This window comes from Schistocerca gregaria, chromosome 2 (assembly GCF_023897955.1).
Source record: "Schistocerca gregaria isolate iqSchGreg1 chromosome 2, iqSchGreg1.2, whole genome shotgun sequence".
NCBI lineage: Eukaryota > Metazoa > Arthropoda > Insecta > Orthoptera > Acrididae > Schistocerca > Schistocerca gregaria.
This window is the reverse complement of record NC_064921.1, coordinates 214,831,813-214,854,694: the sequence shown is the minus strand read 5'-3', so window position 1 is coordinate 214,854,694 and position 22,882 is coordinate 214,831,813.

Below are 22,882 nucleotides of genomic sequence, written 5' to 3'. Positions count from 1 at the left end.
ACGGATAGCAATCAAATGTTACTTGATTGAAATGAGTGAATGGGACTGTATCGAATATGATGTAGTACAAAATAAGGAACGTCAGATAGCTACTGTAGTGTGATAGCTGACGAAGTAACGGAAACACTTCGAAAAGAGGTTTTTTGTTTCTTATTGTGACACTAAGATATTTTTGTTCTATTGCAAACACGGATTCGACGTATTACTTTTATATATGTAGCAGAAACCTGTATAACGACTTCATAGATTTGAGGGAAATGCTAGTGTTTTTTTTTTTTTTAAAAAAAAGAAAACACATTGCCCCCATGTTGCCAATGTTGTTTAGAGTTCGCTCCGGCCCTTAAACATCCTCCATTTGGTCTCGATGTCACCTCACGCGATTTCCACATGTTGAACGAAATTTCCCACACTGGCTCAAGAACACTTTTTATTAAATGTCACTACCGGTTTTGCGCATCTGAGGTCATCAATCGCCTAGAACGTACAACTACTTAAACCTAACTAAGCTAAGGACATCATACACATTCGAACCTGCCACTGCAGCAGTCGCGCGGATCCGGAATGAAGCGCCTAGAAGAGCTCGGCCACAGCGGCCGGCCAACCTGACGTGAACGTTGGAAAGTTACCTGTCGGCGATAACCTGCTAAAAGAAAGTATTTACTACGCGAGGATGAATCTACAATTGACGCGAACCCAGTCGTGACTTTTAATAAAAGTTGTTCTTCAGCCACTACCAATGATTTCATCCAAAATGTGGAAATTTGTTTCTGCTTGCCCGCAGTTCGAAAAAGCATGCTCACCATTTCCACATTTTTGGAGTCCTGAAGATTCTGATTCGTGGCCATCAATATGCTTCAGTTGAATACAAACATTGTTCCGTAGACAAGTGCAAACACTTTTCCATGAAGGCACTGACCGTCTTGCGTTGCAGTGGGAAAACTGTGGGGATTGCCAGAATGAAATTCTCACTCTTCAGCGGAGTGTGCGTTGATATGAAACTTCCTGACAGCTTAAAACTTTGTGCCAGACCGAGACTCGAACTCAGGGCCTTTGTCTTTCGCGGACAAGTGTTCTACCAGGAAGTTTCATATCAGCGCACACTTCGCTTCAGAGTGAAAATTTCATTCTGGAATCACCCGCAGGCAGTGGCAAACCCATGTCTCCGCAATGTCCTTTCTTCCAGAAGTGCTTGTCTTGCAAGGTTCTCAGGAGAGCTTCTGTGAAGTTTGGAAGTTAGAAGACGAGATACTGCCGGAAGTAAAGCTGTGAGGACGGGTCATCAGTTGTGCATGAGAAATATAATAAAGTATTGTACCCCTAACTTTCTCCTTCTCTTTTTTTTAATAAAATGCTCATAGGCATATTTAATTTTTGTTCGTGTGTGGAGCTTGAAGTAGTGGCGCTCGACCGTCCTAGTTAGCTATAGAGTGAAAGTGGTGGTGGCACTAGCTTTGTCTTTGTGTTTAGGTTAGATAGGTTTTTGTGGACAGTGTGGGTGATAGAGGCCAACGCTTGAAATGGAAGAGGTCTCAACATTGCACAAAAAAGAGAGAGAATAAAGTAGAAAAAATAAGAAAGAGGTAGCGCCTATGGAAAAAAGTGGTTAAAGCGACCGTTCGCCTAATGCAAGAAATCTGGTTTCGAGTCCCGAGCCGGCACAAATATTCAGTGTATCATTCTCTTATACAGTTGATGATTTTTCGTATTTGCAGCTGCGAATATACTCTATCTATGTCATAACGACTGTAGGCGCCGCAGTGCCTGTTACTTTGGATATGCATGCATGTCTGATGGAACATTGCAACGTTCTTCTTAATAAGAGAGGCACTGCTTATCTTAGTCACCCACTCATACCAAACAAAGACTTTTAATTAAAGCTTCCTCCCCTGTACAGAAAATACATAATGTGTGTACGACTACAGGCTATGACGCAGGAACATTGACATATGGAGGTTTCGGGCTGGCACAGAATCGGACACGGATAGCCAAAGGAGACCGCTCGCGTACAAAAGGAAAGCCGGGTTCGATCCCGATCCAGTACAGATTTTCACTGACGTCGTTTCCTTATACAACTCATGGCTTTTCATATTCGCAACTGCGAATAAATTTCATGTACTTAGTGGGTATATGAAGTGGAATATATAAAGCAAGTTATACTGTTTATTATTTCGAAAGTTATCTCCAAAACTGAATCTTCCTGGCAGATTAAAACAGTGAGCCGGACCGAGACTCGAACTCGGGACCTTTGAATTTCGTGGGAAGGTGCTCTAGCAACTAGCACATACACACGCACAAAAACACACACACACACACACACACCTATATATAGAGTGTTACAAAAAGGTACGGCCAAACGTTCAGGAATCATTCCTCACACACAAATAAAGAAAAGATGTTATGTGGACATGTGTCCGGAAACGCTTAATTTCCATGTTAGAGCTCCTTTTAGTTTCGTCAGTATGTACTGCACTTCCTCGATTCAGCGCCAGTTGGCCCAATTGAAGTAAGGTAATGTTGACTTCGGTGCTTGTGTTGACATGCGACTCAAAGCTCTACAGTACTAGCATCAAAAACATCAGTACATAGCATCAACAGGTTAGTGTTCATCACGAACGTGGTTTTGCAATCAGTGCAATGTTTACAAATGCGGAGCTGGCAGATGCCCATTTGATGTATGGATTAGCACGGGGCAATAGCCGTGGCGCGGTACGTTTGTATCGAGACAGATTTCCAGAACGAAGGTGTCCCGACATTAAGACGTTCGAAGCAATTGATCATCATCTTAGGGAGCACGGAACATTCCAGCCTGTGACTCGCGACAGGGGAAGACCTAGAACGACGAGGACACCTGCAACGGACGAGGCAATTCTTCGTGCAGTTGACGATAACCCTAATGTCAGCGCCAGAGAAGTTGCTGCTGTACAAGGTAACGTTGACCACGTCACTGTACGGAGAGTGCTACGGGAGATCCAGCTCTTTCCGTACCATGCACAGCGTCTGCAGGCTGTATCAGCAGCTGATTGGCCTCCACGGGTAAACTTCTGTGAATGGTTCATCCAACAACGTGTCAATTCTCATTTCAGTGCAAATGTTCTCCTTACGGATGAGGCTTCATTCCAGCGTGATCAAATTGTAAATTTTCACAATTAACATTTGTGGGCTGACGAGAATCCGCACGCAGTTGTGCTATCACGTCATCAATACAGATTTTCTGTGAACAGGCATTGTTGGTGATGTCTTGATTGGGCCCCATGTTCTTCCACCTACGCTCAGTGGAGCACGTTATCATGATTTCGTACTCGATACTCTACCTGTGCTGCTAGAACATGTGCCTTTACAAGTACGACACAACATGTGGTTCATGCACGTTGGAGCTCCTGCGCATTTCAGTCGGAGTGTTCGTACGCTTCTCAACAACAGATACGGTGACCGATATATTGGTAAAGGCGGACCAGTTCCATGGCCTCCACGCTCTCCTGACCTTAACCCTCTTGACTTTCATTTATGGGGGTACCAAATGTAGAGACTCTTCGTGCTCGTATTGTGGACGGCTGTGATACAATACGCCATTCTCCAGATATCCCATGCGACGGAGAGTGGATGCATGTATTCTCGCTAACGGAGGACATTTTGAACATTTCCTATAACAAAGTGTTTGATGTCACGCTGGTACGTTCTGTTGCTGTATGTTTCCATTCCATGATTAATGTGATTTGAAGAGAAGTAATAAAATGAGCTCTAACATGGAAAGTAAGCGTTTCCGGACACATGTCCGTACCTTTTTGTAACACCCTATATATATATATATATATATATGTGTGTGTGTGTGTGTGTGTGAGTGAGTGTATGTTAGTTGCTATAGCACTTTCCCACGAAATTCAAAGGTCCCGAGTTCGAGTTAGATACACGACTAGAAGAAAGATAGACACCGCCTGTAGAGAACTTAAAGAGGCCTTTAGAGAAAAGTGAAGTAATTGTATAAACATTAAGGATTCAGATCATGAGTAAAATAGTATATGTTCCCGTTTGTGAAATTGACATATTAAACATTTTAATATGTAAAAGAAGTCTGTATGTGTGACTGTATATTTATTTCGATACATTGTACTTTTTGTCTGTTATAAAATAACCCGACTTGTCAAATCAGAGTAATAATTTTACTGTATCATGGCCAGAGACTGCAACTGATGCACACTTCTAGAAACATCCAGAAGTCATACTATCACTTTTTTTGACAGAGGAAGCTAGCTGTCTTCATTTTTTTTCCTTCCAGATATTTGCACGTTCATCTTGTGTGAACCCGAACTGTAAACACGTAAGTGGCAATGTCCTGTTACTAGCAGAATCAGAGTATGATGTTTTCTTAGCTTATGTTGTATTTATTTCAAAAAAAAAAATAATCTTCCTGGTTTTATGTGAAAGGAATACAATTTTATATGTATTTATCTCTTCTTACAGTGGGCACATCCAAAAGACTGAGGGCGGATTGTTCGGTGGTATAATGACTGGACACTTTACTCATTCTTCGTAATATATTCCTTGTTTCAAAGCAGAATCATTTTGTCATTCTCTCGTACATTTTCACGTAAGAATTTTCTCAAACTGATCGGTCGTCTTTCACCGAACAATGTCAGGTGAATTGTCGCTTCAGTGGTTTTGATGTCCACAGCTCCATAATTTAATTCTGACGACGAACTATTTCATAAATACATGCTGACATAATCACTCTGGATTCTGCAGCATTTTGTCTAAAAAGAACTAAATTCTGTTCGTCTTCATTGGAGTTTTCTCTTCCTTGTCGCGGTATTCGAATTACGCAAAATTTCGTGGTATTCACAGTATCTTAATATCGTGAGTTACTAAGAAATTTTTTAAAAATGAAATACTTCACTCTTTAGAGAGAGAAAGAGGAGCGCTCAATAAGCCAGTTATAAGCAACGAAGGGGAGGACTATATAGAAGGCCTAGGCAAGGGAAATGAACTTGTAGCAACGCTATAGAAAAGAAAGAGGAAGTTAATGTGGATTATATGGGAGATATGATACCACGAAAAGAATTTGACACGGCACGGAGAGATCTAAGTGGAAACAAGGCTCCTATACTAGGCATTCCCACATAATTGTTGAGATCTCTAGGAAAGATCGTTACGACGAAATTACTCCACATCGTGTGTAAGATGAATGAACAGAGTCGAACTTCCTTCGGACTTCAAGAAAATTTAAATAATTCCACTTTAAAATGAGGCTGTTCTTAGAATGTGTGAATACTATCGAAGAATTACTTTAGTAAATTGGGGTTGCAAAAACTGACTGGAGTTATTTAAAGATGAATGAAAATGGGACTGAAAGTCGACCTCTTCGAAGGTCAGTACGGGTTCCGGAAAGAAGCAGGAACACTGGAAGCAATACTGTCCATAGCACTGAGCACATGCAAATTTAAAAAAAAAGGAACGGTTTGACACACTATTATAAAGTTTGAGGATAGCAGGGATGAAATACAGGGAAAAACGTTATAAGAATCGAATGGTGTGAAATGGAAGCAGCGGCTGAGAAGGGAGTATGGGATATTTACCGTCTATCTCTAACATCCAGTTTGTACACTGAGAAAGGAGTAAGGCACACGAACTGGGAAAGGAAACTGATTTCAGGTAAAGGAACTAAACGCATTGAGGTTTTCGATGAAATTGTAATTTGTCGGAGAGACAAAAGATTGGTAAGAGCAGCTGATCGGAACGAATTGTCTCTTGTAAAAGGAATATAAGATAATGGAAGATACTCGAAGAAAACAGGCGATGCTGAGCCAGGTAAATTAGGAAATAGAACACTAAAATTAGTACATCTGTTTCGCTATTCTGGCAGAAAAAATCTGATGGTGGCAGGAGTTTAGGGAATATAACATCCAGACTGGCAACAGCAAGAAAAGCATTTCTAAAGAAGATAGTTTTGTTAACATGTATAAGGGACGATTTAAACGTTTCTGTTGGGAGCTCGTACAGTCTAGGAACGCCATGTCAGTCAGGCAAAATCGCCGACCGATCAGCCAATCATCTTACCGGTGCACCACGTAGAAGATAGCCGTTTGGTAAAACACGGTGTCCTGCTGCGTGAGAAGTCCTTAACTGCCTGCTGCACATTCTCGTCCGAAAGGAATCGTTCACTGTTCAAGGCCTTTTTAAAGGCTTTCAAATCGTGATAATCACATGGGGAGAGATCAGGACTATGGGGCGGTTGCTCGAGTGTCTCTCACTTGATTTCGCGTTACTTCTGTGTTACATTTGCGCTATGGGGACCTGCGTTAGCATCAAGCGGCAGCACCCCTTGGCGTAACATTCCACGGCGGTGGTTTTGGTAGACATGCTGCACCATATACTTTCTTCGTTCTCCGATGGATGCCTAACGGTGTTTTGTGCTTCGGCAGCTAAGAAAAGGATAACAGTACGTGGAGTCTGCTTAGATGCATTTGGTAATAACGCCGCCAAAGTCCACGTTACGGCGTTTAACGTATGCAAATCAGAAAGATCGAATGCCACACTAATGCCTTGCGTGCGTGTTGATGGTTATATACCCGCATCGGGGTCCGCTACGTTGCTTATACGCCGCAGAAACACCCTCGAACGGAAAATTTTTGATCGACACTTCTAATATAAACTGAAGTCACTTCTGAAGGCGTTTTGTACAGAATGTAACGTGGACGATAATCAGCTCAAAGAATTAGACAATAGAAGCTTTTGAAACGTGGTGTTACAGAAGAATGGTGAAGATTAGATGGATAGATTGAATAAAGAGATTGAGTTACTCAACCGAAATGTCGAAAAATACGAGTAATTGTGATACAAATTGATTAAACGAAGGGAGAAGCTGTTAGGACAAGGGCTAGTCAGTTTGGGACTAGAGGGAAGAGGGGGGGGGGGGGGAATAAAATTTTAGGAGGAGACATAGACATGATACAGTGAGCGGGCTTAAATGGATGAAGATTGCATTATTAATTTAGCGGTGAAAAGGCTTGCACATGATAGACAATCATGGAGAGTTACATTAGAACAGCTGTCGGACTGGAGTCCACAACAACAAAATGAAGAAGATGGTATTGAGCAGTGAAATAGCCTGATAACTGGCAGCGACACTGCTGGGGGAGCTACACCTCCAGAGTGTTCTGCCTCAGTGGATGCTGTTCCACTCGCTGCTGCTGCTGTAGCCTCTCTGAATCTGCCACGTCATTGTGGGGACCGACTTGAGACAAGCGGTGACAAATGGCGGCTGTCGCGGTCTGGAATGCTGTAGTACGGTGCACAATACAATGCGGATTGCGTGTATCGATAGGCGGCTTTAATCGCTGGCTTACTCGGTTCATCTCCTGCAGTACTTGCTTTAACTTAACGCGGAAAGAACATGTTATTTACGAAAGTAACTGACACAGAACTGATCTCTGTTTAGATCCTATAGGGCCACTTTTGTAGTGAAATTATGAACAACATACACTCCTGGAAATTGAAAAAGAACACCGTGAATTCATCGTCCCAGGAAGGGGAAACTTTATTGACACATTCCTGGGGTCAGATACATCACATGATCACACTGACAGAACCACAGGCACATAGACACAGTCAACAGCGCATGCACAATGTCGGCACTAGTACAGTGTATATCCACCTTTCGCAGCAATGCAGGGTGCTATTCTCCCATGGAGACGATCGTAGAGATGCTGGATGTAGTCCTGTGGAACGGCTTGCCATGCCATTTCCACCTGGCGCCTCAGTTGGACCAGCGTTCGTGCTCGACGTGCAGACCGCGTGAGACGACGCTTCATCCAGTCCCAAACATGCTCAATGGGGGACAGATCCGGAGATCTTGCTGGCCAGGGTAGTTGACTTACACCTTGTAGAGCACGTTGGGTGGCACGGGATACATGCGGACGTGCATTGTCCTGTTGGAACAGCAAGTTCCCTTGCCGGTCTAGGAATGGTAGAACGATGGGTTCAATGACGGTTTGGATGTAACGTGCACTATTCAGTGTCCCCTCGACGATCACCAGAGGTGTACGGCCAGTGTAGGAGATCGCTCCCCACACCATGATGCTGGGTGTTGGCCCTGTGTGCCTCGGTCATATGCAGTCCTGATAGTGGCGCTCACCTGCACGGCGCCAAACACGCATACGACCATCATTGGCACCAAGGCAGAAGCGACTCTCATCGCTGAAGACGACACGTCTCCATTCGTCCCTCCATTCACGCCTGTCGCGACACCACTGGAGGCGGGCTGCACGATGTTGGGGCGTGAGCGGAAGACGGCCTAACGGTGTGCGGGACCGTAGCCCAGCTTCATGGAGACGGTTGCGAATGGTCCTCGCCGATACCCCAGGAGCAACAGTGTCCCTAATTTGCTGGGAAGTGGCGGTGCGGTCCCCTACAGCACTGCGTAGGATCCTACGGTCTTGGCGTGCATCCGTGCGTCGCTGCGGTCCGGTCCCAGGTCGATGGGCACGTGCACCTTCCGCCGACCACTGGCGACAACATCGATGTACTGTGGAGACCTCACGCCCCACGTGTTGAGCAATTCGGCGGTACGTCCACCCGGCCTCCCGCATGCCAACTATACGCCCTCGCTCAAAGTCCGTCAACTGCACATACGGTTCACGTCCACGCTGTCGCGGCATGCTACCAGTGTTAAAGACTGCGATGGAGCTCCGTTTGCCACGGCAAACTGGCTGACACTGACGGCGGCGGTGCACAAATGCTGCGCAGCTAGCGCCATTCGACGGCCAACACCGCGGTTCCTGGTGTGTCCGCTGTGCCGTGCGTGTGATCATTGCTTGTACAGGCGTCTCGCAGTGTCCGGAACAAGTATGGTGGGTCTGACACACCGGTGTCAATGTGTTCTTTTTTCCATTTCCAGGAGTGTAAACAACAAAAAAATTCGGACGTTTCCCACGAACGTAGCAGAAAAAGTCTAGAGATTTTAGTACCAATTTGAAAAGATATTTTATTTGTGAAAGGAGAAGCAGCATTTTATAGACAATATAGCATATCTTAAAAGACAATAAAATTACCTTTGGTACTGTACCCTTCGTGTGTCTTTTCATTTCGATTCTATTTTTTGCAGTATACTGAGCTAACAGATGGGCGCTACGTAAAAAGATCTGTAGAGAGGTCAATATATGTATTAAATCTTTCAATTGTTATTATTTCGATATTACCGTAGAAATACAGTATGCCAAATATTTAAACAAGTTTAAAGACAAGAGGTTAATTTTGGCCATTTTGTAATGAACACCAATAGTAGCGTATATTGGAAGCGCATCAATAAGCCATTATTTGAATCATCCCATTTTCAGTGAATAACGAGCCAAACCCTTATTTCCTGTTAACGATAATGAATAATTTTGATTTCAGCTGATAATGTACAGATTCTTAATAAAAGGCAATGTCAGATTTCACTTCCGAGTACAGCTATCTTCAAATAATGGCTCAGGCCTAGGCTGCAGAATAAGAAACTAAAAAGCAACGTATTAAGGATAATTTATCAGAATAAGATTTTCAGTAGGCTTATAGTTCTCTTGTTCTTAGTACTGAAATCACGTAAAATATATTTGTGTTCCGACTACGTAACGAGGGGATGCTACAGTGCTATTCATAAAAATAGCGTATGTATTCTTTCATTTGCATCAGCCACGATGCTTATTTGTACTAAATTTGGTATTGAAATTCATAAATACTTCGACAGAAGAAAAGAAAATCAAAGATGAAGGAAACAGATTTGCAGTAGGGTCAGTAGGAACAAATAAAATGTCACAAATATGAAACTTAGTGTATTCACCTCTTAATAAAAACAGTGCACTAATTTTTTTATAGAAAATATTACTTAGTTTACTTGTTTCTTTTATATTTTAACTTTATATAGGAGCTGTAGCATCAGCATGTTCAGTTATTTCAAGCATAACGAAAGCAGGAGTGCCTGTATATCCTTGTTGTTGTACAATGAGTTACATTGTAAACAGAAACCTGCGTATTATTGAAGGAATGATGAGTATACTGGCATTTTGATACGTGTAAGGCTAACGCTTGAAAGTGGGAAAAACTGTTTCGATTGGAAGCAATGTTATATGAGGTTCCCTCGAGCAAACATTGTAATATCGTTTATAGAGTATAGATGTATATGAAAACAATTTATCTTTCACCAGGACAGTGGTAGAAATGTTACAATATGGTTCCTTCGCAAGGCTACTCACCAGCTGAAGTTAGTTCCCTGTGTTAAATATATTGGAGACTTGTGGAACAACTTAGAATCATGAACTAGGGGTAAAAATATTGTGATGTGATGAAGCCACGTCCAAAAGGAATGTCTAGAAACGTAACGAAGACGCAGTGAAAAGCTTTTATCCCTAACGCACATCAAAAGACATAAACCCTCCCCCCTCCCACCCAAATTAGTAACATGTCATACATGCCATACCTCCACTATTAACTTACAAAAAAGTAGGCGCACAGATTGACACCTGACAGCTTTGAAATATTTTATGGTTCTTTAAATGGTGAATTATGCATATCGCATTTTGGTTTTGAAAACTAATTTACCGCGGGGAAGCTTCGTTGCTATGCAGTAGAAGTATTGTGTTTACAACAGCTGTTTCTGCTCTGGAACGATCGACATGTTTCAAACGGAATGATCAGACTTTCACCGGTTATTGCTTGGTGTTGCAGGACTACCAGATCGAGCATATGCTATTCGCTGTGGCAGTGGCGGACTAAGCCTGTCGGAAGATCGGGGCAGCGAAACTAAATAAAGCCCTTGGTCTTTTCGCTCCACAGGCAGTAACTGCGCGTATATTAGAAGTGAACCGTGATTGCAACATTCTTTCTAGGGTAAAACGTGCCACACCGGTGAGTTTGTACTCCTGTTGAATAATTTCAGCCAAATGACCGGGATGGCTATGTGGGTCTGCGGGAAGCTGGATGGACGTATTCACGGGCTATAGCACGTGTAGGACACAATACATCGGTGATGTGCCGCTGGTTTCAGTAATGGTCTATGGAACATTCACACACCTTCAGACTAGATTATCGACGCCTGCGAAGTACTGACGCACTTCGAGACCGACGCACTGGGCGAGCAGCGGTGGCTGAAATAATATTATCTAGGGACAAAACCCGGACATAAATTGCGCCTGCTGTGTCATCAGGGCAGGATTAAGATCAGGTGTTCCTCTGGCCAGGTCACCATTGATACCAAGACGCCGCTACGCATGGCTACTCTGGTATCGTAAAATACTGGAGACTGGAATGGCGCTGTGTTACCTTCAGTGATAAGAGTAGGTTCTGTCTGTATTCGAGTGACCGATGTACATGTATATGGCATAGACTTGGTGAGTTGCCTATTGCAGAGTGCATTCGCAGGCTTCATGGTTGAGTTATCATATTTGTGTTTCTGCAGGATAAAATAACCGGTGCCCGTTACACTGGACCGTCAGTTATCCCCCTGCTTCTGCTATGTCTGTTGCAGGAAGTTGAGGTGCTCTTTCAACAGGACACTGCACAACCATATACCGCTGCTGCGACGAAACGTGCTCTTACTGTTTTACAACACCTGAGGTGACCATTAAGATCACCAGGTATCTCTCCGACTGGAAACGTATGGGACATGAAGAAGTGGGAACTTAATCGTTCTCCAGGGCTTGCAAGAACCATTGTCGAACTGCAACAAAAGGCGCAAGAAGATGCTGGGGACAGTCTATCGCTGGATGCTATTCGTGAGAATACACGCCTGCGTTGACGCCTTAGGGAGATACACTGTGTGCTTGTTCGACTGCCTGGGCACCCTGTACTGTGACGCGTGTGTTTTATTTGGCCTCAGTTTATTTCCTTGAAGTCATGCAATGCGACAGCTACTTATTACCTCACTTGTCAATAAGACGAACTTGTCGTTGAAGGTGTCGCATTTTTTGAGGCAGAGCACATGCGTAAAATACGAATCAACATTGAGCAGAGCAACCATCAGGTAGAGCGCAAAAAGTAATGAATAATTGAGTAAGAAAATTATGTTTTGTTCTATATTCCCGGAAACAATGTTTATATTATCACTTTCATAACATTAAAACGAGATAGTAGTTATTATTGGTAATGTTATAGTACATGCCTCTATTGCACTTAAATTCTCAATAACGTCGTCGACATTTATTTAATATCAAATTTTTCTTTCAGTTGATAAAATTAGCAGACTGGCTAATCATTCTTGATTCATTGTAGGATGAAGATTTTTTTTATCAGTTTCAGTTTAGAAAAACTTCTCTCTCATGGCGTGACTAAGACCCAAATGTCCAAGAAGTATTGGATCATAAGTGAAGCCGCGCGGTCGAGAGCGCCTTGTCATGCTTCGCGCGGCTCCACCCGTTGGAGGTTCGAGTCCTCCACAGGGCATGGGTGTGTGTGTTGTCCTTAGCGTAAGTCAGTTTCTGTTAGATTAAATAGTGTGTAAGCCTAGGGACCGATGACCTCATCAGTTTGGTCCCATAGGAGAAAAACAAATTGTGGTAAGGTCTTATGGGACCAGACTGCTGAGGTCATCGGTCCCTAAGCTTACACACTACGTAATCTAACTTAAACTAACTTACGCTGAGGAAAACACACACACACACACACACACACACACACACACACACACACAAACAAACAAACACAGATACACATGCCAGAGGGAGGAGTCGAACCTCCGACGGGGGGGGAGCCGTGCTGACCGTGACAAGCCGCCCGAGACCGCTTGGCTATCCCGCGCTGCCCCATAGGAACTTACCAAAAATTTATAAGTGAGTACATAGTAGTGGTTCACTGAAATTCCATTTACTTGTAAATCGAAGGATTTCTTGAGCTGTTCGTCTAGAAGCTAGGTCCTCCCTCGCAATGGTTGCACCCAGATGCCTACGATACCCTTTCTATTTCTTGCAGCGCTTGCTACTTATCAAACTCATCATAAATTTCTAACAGATTCTTCAGTACTACAGCCAGCTTCAAGCATAAATTAAGTTTCAACATTTTGGGAAATTTTGGTGATTTCCCTCGTGCCGTGAATCGTTGTGACAATTCTTATATAAATTGGCCTACGCTTTCAGACACTGATTAAAGATCTTTTTCTTGAATCGATAACCCAGCATCATGAGCTAGTTCAGCTGCCATTCTTTTATGTACCTTCCCTCTTCCTCGGTGGTCAATATTAACGTCCATATCAATGAATTTTTTGCTGCCACAAGTAACGGAAACTTCTATAATTCTAATTCGTTTCGATTAGGAACTCTTTCAGGGTTTTTAATTTGGAGAGGCTTTTATAAAAAGTAATTTTTGGAGACTTTACATATTGTTGGACTAAATTTACTTATACAGTATCGTGTGCCAAAAGTTGACGTAGGTCAAAAAGGTAAAATCACATATAGCTGGAAACAGCAAGCTTGCGGCAGATCTAGTATAAACGTTTGCTTCGATCGGGTCTTGCATATCTACGAAAATGCTCATAGTTGTTTCCACGTTTTCTTTTATGAATTTCGCTGAATTGTTATGAGCATTCCAGTGAGTATCAGACAATCCTGTTTCTTCTACAAGTAATTCCCATCTGTGTGACCAAGACGACAATAAATAAATATAACTTCTCTATGGTTAACGGATGACGCTAGAGGGAACACATGAGAGAGCATTACGCCACAAAGATTTAAAGAATGAGCTTTTGGATTGACTTCTCGAATTTTTCGCTGTACCTACACAACGTAACATCCAGGCTATCTTTTCCCAGCTACCGTTGAATATCGTTTGATGTATCCCCTGCAATCGTTCCCGACAATTACTTTGGATCTCTTATTACGCATGAAAGAGGAAGCCGTCTGGTAGAATTTTGCACAGAGCATAACTTAATCATAGCTGACACTTGGTTCAAGAATCATAAAAGAAGGTTGTATACATGGAAGAATCCTGGAGATAATAAAAGGTATCAGATAGATTATATAATGGTAAGACAGAGATTTAGGAATCAGGTTTTAAATTGTACGACATTTCCAGGGGCAGATGTGGACTCTGACCACAATCTATTGGTTATGACCTGTAGGTTAAAACTGAAGAAACTGCAAAAAGGTGGGCATTTAAGGACATGGGATCTGGATAAGCTGAAAGAACCAGAGGTTGTACAGAGTTTCAAGAAGAGCATAAGGGAACAATTGACAGCAATGGGGGAAAGAAACATAGTATAAGAAGAATGGGTAGCTCTGAGGGATGAAGTAGTGAAGGCAGCAGAGGATAAAGTAGGTTAAAAGACGAGGGCTGCTAGAAATCCTTGGGTAACAGAAGAGATATTGAATTTAATTGGTGAAAGGAGAAAATATAAAAATGCAGTAAATGAAGCAGGCAAAAAGGAATACAAAAGTCTCAAAAATGAGATCGACAGGAAGTGCAAAATGGCTAAGCAGGGATGGCTAGAGGACAAATGTAAGGATGTAGAAGCTTATCTCACTAGGGGTAAGATAGATACTGCCTACAGGAAAATTAAAGAGACCTTTGGAGAGAAGAGAACCACGTGTATAAATATCAAGAGCTCAGACGGCAACCCAGTTCTAAGCAAAGGAGGGAAGGCAGAAAGGTGGAAGAAGTATATAGAAGGGTTATACAAGGGCGATGTACTTGAGGACAATATTATGGAAATGGAAGAGGATGTAGATGAAGACGAAATTGGAGGTAAGATACTGCGTGAAGAGTTTGACAGAGCACTGAAAGACCTGAGTCGAAACAAGGCCCCCGGAGTAGACAACATTCCATTAGAACTACTGACGGCCGTGGGAGAGCCAGTCATGACAAAACTCTACCAGCTGGTGAGCAAGATGTATGAGACAGGTGAAATACCCTCAGACTTCAAGAAGAATATAATAATTCCAATCCCAAAGAAAGCAAGTGCTGACAGATGTGAAAATTACCGAACTATCAGTTTAATAAGTCACAGCTGCAAAATACTAACACGAATTCTTTACAGACGAATCGAAAAACTAGTAGAAGCCGACGTCGGGGAAGATCAGTTAGGATTCCGTAGAAATGTTGGAACACATGAAGCAACACTGACCCTACGACTTATCTTAGAAGCTAGATTAAGGAAGAGCAAACCTACGTTTCTAGCATTTGTAGACTTAGAGAAAGCTTTTGATAATGTTGACTGGAATACTATCTTTCAAATTCTGAAGGTGGCAGGGGTAAAATACAGGGAGCGAAAGGCTATTTACAGTTTGTACAGAAACCAGATGGCAGTTATTAGAGTCGAGGGGCATGAAAGGGAAGCAGTGGTTGGGAAAGGTGTGAGACAGGGTTGTAGCCTCTCACCGATGTTATTCAATCTGTATATTGAGCAAGCAGTAAAGGAAACAAAAGAAAAATTTGGAGTAGGTATTAAAATTCATGGAGAAGAAGTAAAAACTTTGAGGTTCGCCGATGACATTGTAATTCTGTCAGGGACGGCAAAGGACTTGGAAGAGCAGTTGAACGGAATGGAGAGTGTCTTGAAAAGAGGATATAAGATGAACATCAACAAAAGCAAAACGAGGATAATAGAATGTAGACAAATTAAATCGGGTGATGCTGAGGGAATTAGATTAGGAAATGAGTCACATAAAGTAGTAAAGGAGTTTTGCTATTTAGGGAGTAAAATAACTGATGATGGTCGAAGTAGAGAGGATATAAAATGTAGACTGGCAATGGCAAGGAATGCGTTTCTGAAGAAGAGAAATTTGTTAACATCGAATATAGATTTATGTATCAGGAAGTCGTTTCTGGAAGTATTTGTTTGGAGTGTAGCCATGTATGGAAGTGAAACATGGACGATAACTAGTTTGGACAAGAAGAGAATAGAAGCTTTCGAAATGTGGTGCTACAGAAGAATACTGAAGATTAGATGGGTAGATCACGTAACTGATGAGGAGGTATTGAATAGGATTGGGGAGAAGAGAAGTTTGCGGGACAACTTGACTAGAAGAAGGGATCGGTTGGTAGGACATGTTTTGAGGCATCAAGGGATCACAAATTTAGCATTGGAGGGCAGCGTGGAGGGTAAAAATCGTAGAGGGAGTCCAAGAGATGAATACACTAAGCAGATTCAGAAGGATGTAGGTTGCAGATGAAGCAGCTTGCACAGGATAGAGTAGCATGGAGAGCTGCATCAAACCAGTCTCAGGACTGAAGACAACAACAACAACAACAACATGAGGCCCCTAACGTCAAATTACCACTTACTTATTGAACATATTTTGGCCTTATTTTTAATGTGATTGGAAACTGTCCTTTCCTGGGAAGCCTCCAACTTTCTAGGCCCTCGAGTGTATGGAGCCTCCCAGACCCAGAGGCCCGGGGCTGGTTGTTCCCTCCGCCCCCTCTTAGTCCGACACTGAGCTGTGGGTAGGCCACGTATCTATCAGCGACAGTTCGCAGGCCCATTCTGCTAAGAGTCCGAGCGTCTGGTTCCCCCCAAGTTCCACGAAGTCGTGACGTCAGAAGCACGCTTTTCATTCAGAGAGTTACTTGACGCATGCTTCACTAGAAAAGCATAGAGATCTTCTCTTGTATGTAGAGACATGCAAGCGCTTTTTCCATCTCTACTGTTACTACGTTTTAAAGCAAAGAGCAATTTTTAAATTTCATACTTAGGAATTTAATTCGGTCTATGCTATCATTAGCACATGTGCTTTTATTTCTACAAAAAAAAACAATGTTTTTTTAAAACATTGAAGAACGTATGTTTAAACAGTTCTTTCCATAATTATATATCTTTTCTTTGAAGTACTAAATTAATAATAGACCTCATTTTGGAAAAGGTGATTTTTTACTAAGTTGTCACTCACAGAAGAGTTATTACGTGGTTCACATGCAGTCACTCTTCAGATAGGGCTGCATTAATGTTGATAGGAAGATTCATACAGACTCACTGACCGCTGTCGACACCAATCCCTGATGTAAAGAAATAGCGCGGGTACTGGATAATTAATTCTGTGTTTTATTTTTATTTGAACGATAACTAGTTTGGACAAGAAAAGAATAGAAGCTTTCGAAATGTGGTGCTACAGAATAATGCTCATTAGATGGGTAGATCATATAACTAATGAGGAGGTATTGAAGAGGATTGGGGAGAAGAGAAGTTAGTGCCACAACTTGACTAGAAGAAGGGATCGGTTGGTAGGACATGTTCTGAGGCATCAAGGGATCACCAATTTAGTATTGGAGGGCAGCGTGGAGCGTAAAAATCGTAGAGGGAGACCAAGAGATGAATACACTAAACAGATACAGAATGATGTAGGTTCCAGTAAGTACTGGGCGATGAAGAAGCTTGCACAGGATAGGGTAGCGTGGAGAAGTGCATCAAACCAGTTTCAGGACTGAAGACCACAACAACATTATTTTTATGCAAGTGGACGCCTGTATAGTTGTCGCGTGACATAATGTGTTATAACATGCACGTGAATTATTGAAAGTAGATGAAAGGGAAGCGACAGATCAAGATAAGATGGATAGTTTTTATGAGGCACTCAGTGATGTAGTTGTCAGAGTAAAGGAAAAGGACAGTGTTCTGCTCATGGGGGATTTTAATGCCACTATTGGAAATCGAACAGACGGGTATGAAAAGGTTATGGGTAAATTTAGAAACGATATGGAGGCCAACAGGAACGGGAAAAAAAACTCTTGGATTTCTGTGCCAGTATGGGCTTAGTAATCACAAACACATAAGAACATAAGAACATTAACCGGTATACTTGGGAAGGCAGGGGAACCAGATCTGTCATCGACTATATAATAACAGATCAGGAATTCAGGAAGGCTCTGAGCGACACACGTGTATTCAGGGGATTCTTTGATGACACTGATCATTATTTAGTCTGCAGTGATATTGGGGTTGTGAGGCCGAAAGTGTAGGAGGTCAGGTCCATATGTTGGAGGATATGAGTGGAGAAACTTCAGGATAAGGAAATCAGGCACAAGTTCATATCAGCGATATCAGAAAGGTACCAGTTATTTGAATGTAGTCAATTACAGTCATTGGAAAAGGAGTGGACAAGTTACAGGGACACATTACTAGAAGTGGCGAAAGAATGTCTTGGAACAGTAGTGTGTAAAAGTAGGCTGAAGCAAACCGCTTGGTGGAATGCCACAGTCAACGCAGGCTGTAAAAGGAAAAAGAAAGCGTATCAAAAATGGCTACATACTAGAACTCAGGTAGACAGAGAGAGTTATGTTGAAGAAAGAAACAAAGCCAAACAGATAATTGCAGAATCCAAGAAGAAATCTTGGGAAGACTTTGGAAACAGGTAGGAGACTATGGGTCAAGCTGCTGGAAAACCATTCTGGAGTGTAATTAGCAGTCTTCTAAAAGGAGGTAAGAAGGAAATGACAAGTATTTTGGACAGGTCAGGAAAACTGCTGGTGAATCCTGCGGCTGCCTTGGGCAGATGGAGAGAATATTTTGAAGAGTTGCTCAATGTAGGTAAAAATACGATCAGTAATGTTTCAGATTTCGAGGTAGAATTGGATAGGAATGATGATGGAAATAGGATCACATTTGAGGAAGTGGAGAAAATGGTCAATAGATTTCAGTGCAATGAAGCAGCTGGGGTTGATGAAATTAAGTCGGAAGTCATCAAATACAGTGCAATGTCAGGCCTTAAATGGCTAAACAGGATAATTGAAATGGCCTGGGAGTCGGGACAGGTTACATCAGACTGGACAAAAGCAGTAATCACACCAATCTTTAAACATGGAAACAGAAAACCTTGTAACAACTACAGAGGTATCTCTTTAATCAGCGTTGTGGGTAAAATCTTCTCAGGTATTGTTGAAAGGAAAGTGCGAATATTAGTTGAGGACCAATTGGATGAAAATCATTGTGGGTTTAGGCCTCTTAGAGGTTGTCAGGACCAGATCTTTAGCTTACGGCAAATTATGGAGAAGTGTTATGAGTGGAACAGGGAATTGTATCTATGCTTTATAGATTTAGAAAAGGCATTTGACCAGGTTCCTAGGAGGACGTTATTGTCTGTTCTACGAGATTATGGAATAGGAGGCAAACTTTTGCAAGCAATTAAAGGTCTTTACATGGACAGTCAGGGAGCAGATAGAGTTGACGGTAAATTGAGTTCATGGTTCAGAGTAGTTTCGGGGGTAAGACAAGTCTGCAACCTGTCTCCACTGTTGTTGATATTATTTATGGATCATATGTTGAAAACAATAGACTGGCTGGGTGAGATTAAGATATGTGAACACAAAATAAGCAGTCTTGTATATGCGGATGACTTAGTTGTGATGGCAGATTCGATTGAAAGTTTGCAAATTAATATTTCAGAGCTAGATCAGAAATGTAAGGACTATGGTATGAAGATTAGCATCTCCAAAACGGAAGTAATGTCAGTGGGAAAGAAATATAAACGGATTGAGTGCCAAACAGGACGAACAAAGTTAGAACAGGTGGTCGGTTTCAAGTACTTAGAACGCATATTCTCACAGGATGGCAACATACTGAAAGAACTGATAGTGAGGTGTAGCAAAGCTAATGCAGTGAGCGCTCAGGTACGATCTACTCTCTTCTGCAAGAAGGAAGTCAGTACCAAGACTAAGTTATCTGTGCACCGTTCAATCTTTCGACCAACTTTGTTGTATGGGAGCGAAAGCTGGGTGGATTCAGGTTACCTTATCAACAAAGTTGAGGTTACGGATATGAAAGTAGCTAGGATGATTGCAGGTACTAGTAGATGGGAACAATGGCAGGAGGGTGTCCACAACGAGGAAATCCTTTAAACGGGGAATGAATTCTACAGATGTAGCAGTCAGGGCGAACAGGCTCAGATGGTGGGGTCATGTTACACGCATGGGAGAAGCAAGGTTACCCAAGAGACTGAATAGGGGATCATGGAGGAATTTTATAAGGGGGCTATGCTCTAGACTGAACCCTGAAAGGCATAATCAGTCTTAAATGATGATGATGATGATGATGAGATGAAAGAGAAGATAACGGCTATGACACTTGTCGATGTCGGGAGGTTGGGTATTTCAAACTGCTAACCAGTAGGAAATCCACAACTTTTCGTCAGAATAATGGAACTTCGAAGTCAGCAGATAATAGTAATAATAATAATGAAATAATAATAACAGTAATAATATACACCATAAGAATGTACTTCATTTTGCAAGAGAGAGGGAAGGCCTGAAGAAGTACGTATCAGTGTGTTGTCCTCATGTAAGAACCGAAAATCGACAAAAAACCTTTATCATGGTCTGTGGCTCAGGCAAACAGCTTTCACACAATTCATTTTAGTGAACCTGAAACATACATTCTCGCATACCTAAAATACCCTTGTAGGAGCTAAATTTTGTGTTATTCTATTCGTTTAGCTGAGTAAGTCACGTAGGTGGGTGTAAGTATACTGAACTGAATACAACGAGCTTCAGCCTAAAGTTGAAAACTTCAGCTCGTCTTAACAGGTTTAAAATCCTGCGGAAGCGTATCCAAAATTTTCGTTACAGCTTTGAACGGCTGTAAAGAAATCTCTCGAGTCTTGTCTGCTTTGTGTTCATTGAAAGGATAATGTTGTTCCTTTCAAACAAATTCATACTGTCCATCACAAATCCTATAAGTAGTAACCACAAGATTTGTAGCTGTATGAGCATCAAGGACATTAGCCTGGAGAAATCAGTTAATCTACTGTATAACGTCCCCGTATAGTTTAGCAATAGACGCAACGGCCATAAAAATTTATGTACGAATAACCCAACGCGTCTCTGCCGTCTGTTGTCAAAGGGTGTCCCACAGCGAAGTGCAACAACTTCAGTACAGCACAAACAATATTTGGGAGGACACATTGATTTTTCAAATCAAATAAACTATATACAGACAATTACAACATAGCCTCTTTTAATCTCTACGTCACTGAACATGGTGAAGCAAGGTACGTACCTGAGTATCTTACATTTAAATCACATAACCGTTTATCTTACATTTAAATCACATAACCGTTGCTGCAAAAGATTTGGGATCACACATTATTTTGGAACAAAGTCGTAATAGCAGTACCGAACTATTCAAATCCCTTTACCAATTAGCAAGCCGGCAGGTGTGACCCAGCGGTTCTGGGCGCTACAGTACTGAACTGGGCGACCACTACGGTCGCAGGTTCGAATCCTCGTTAGGTTTAAGTAGTTATAAGTTGTAAGGGACTGATGACCTCTGATGTTAAGTCCCACACTGCTCAGAGCCATTTGAACCAATTAGCATCTTCAGTTATGGTGTACCTGGTGAGAAAGGTGGCTATTCTGCGGCTCTTGTGTCGTAAATCATAATTTCTCATTATATTTCTTTGCCCATACCTTCGTTTGGTTCCATTCCATTGAAAAATCAGATATGTGAAATTTGGGATCAGTAGGATAAGGCGAAGCGGTTCCCTGGTACTCACAAAATCGTGAAAGTCGGAAGAGAAGAAACCATCAGACATCACAACATATCACTGTTACTTGATAAATTAATTCGTTACGTGATTTAGAAGGGGCCCGCAAGGTCCAGTGGCACCGACCGACCGCCATGTGATTCTCAGCTGTTAGGCGTCACTGGATGCTGTGCGGCTGATACCGGTGGAAGTTCGAGTCCTCCCTCGGGCATGGGTGTGTGTGTTTGTCCTTAGGATAATTTAGGTTAAGTAGTGTGTAAGCTTAGGGAATAATGACCTTGGCAGTTAAGTCCCATTGGATTTGAACATTTGAACATCTGAACATTTTGATTTGAACACTGGATGCCGATATAAAAGGGCATGTAATCAGTACACCGTTCTTCCAGTCGTCATCAGTTTTCGTGACCGGTACTTCTAAATATCTCCTCAACCTGCCTCACAGGGGCTGGCACCCAAATCTCCAGGCACTCAGATCGGTTTCGAACGTTGTATGTCGGAAGAGTATCAACCAAAACTCCGATTTAGTTCGTACTATGTGCTATCGAAAAGCAGAAAGGGCGTATGCATTAATTAAAAGTAACATCTCAACCACCAGAGCACAGAAAAAGGGTATCTATGAATGATTGGTATGTATGGCTTCCTTGAGTGAGTTGGAGAAGCGTAAAGTTGTCGTACCGAGGGTCCTGTGTTTGACCCCGACTCCTACTGATTTAATTTAACTATTTACGAGTGAAACTATTATACGGGAGAACGTCTTTCTGACATGTAGAAAAAATACTTTTCGGAGTTTGTAGATATATTCTTTTGGCAGTCTACTTTCGCTCCGTTAGTTGAAAGTAGCAAGTCTGTAGAATACATTTGTATAGACAGGTGTGGTTCTTCGTCCCGCATCTGAGAGAGAAAAGACACCTATCGTAATGAAGCATATAGTGCATTTGTAGTTTCACAGAATAAACATAAACAGTGGTGTATTTCTGCTTCGCGCACCGGGTGAGAAGATGCCGCCGGTTGCCGTCTCTATCGTGGTGTGAGAGCTTCCTTGTTAGTCTTCAGTGTAGTGTGAATCGTTGTGAGCGTCACATCGTTGTTTGTCTCTTGGCGTCTCGTGTCTGTGATTCCATTTTGAAACGGCGTTGTCTTGCGCCGTGATGTCGTCCATGGCTCCCTGAAACATTCCACGCACAGGTACCGTCAGTTTTAGTTTTGACAAGTCCACGCGTCATATGCAACCGTGTTCGTAAGAAATTCATGATTGGCTTGTAGATACAGTCAAAGACACTTCAGAACAGATTTACACGGCTTACTTCGATTCTGAATCGTACGTGTTATGTCAAGTTGATAGACCCGCTTCAGGTTGACGGACAGCAAGTCCCTTGCACTCATCGGGATGGCTCTGATAGCATGGTTATTCCGGCGATCGCTGAGGTATAGTGTACGAATGTTATGGTGTTACC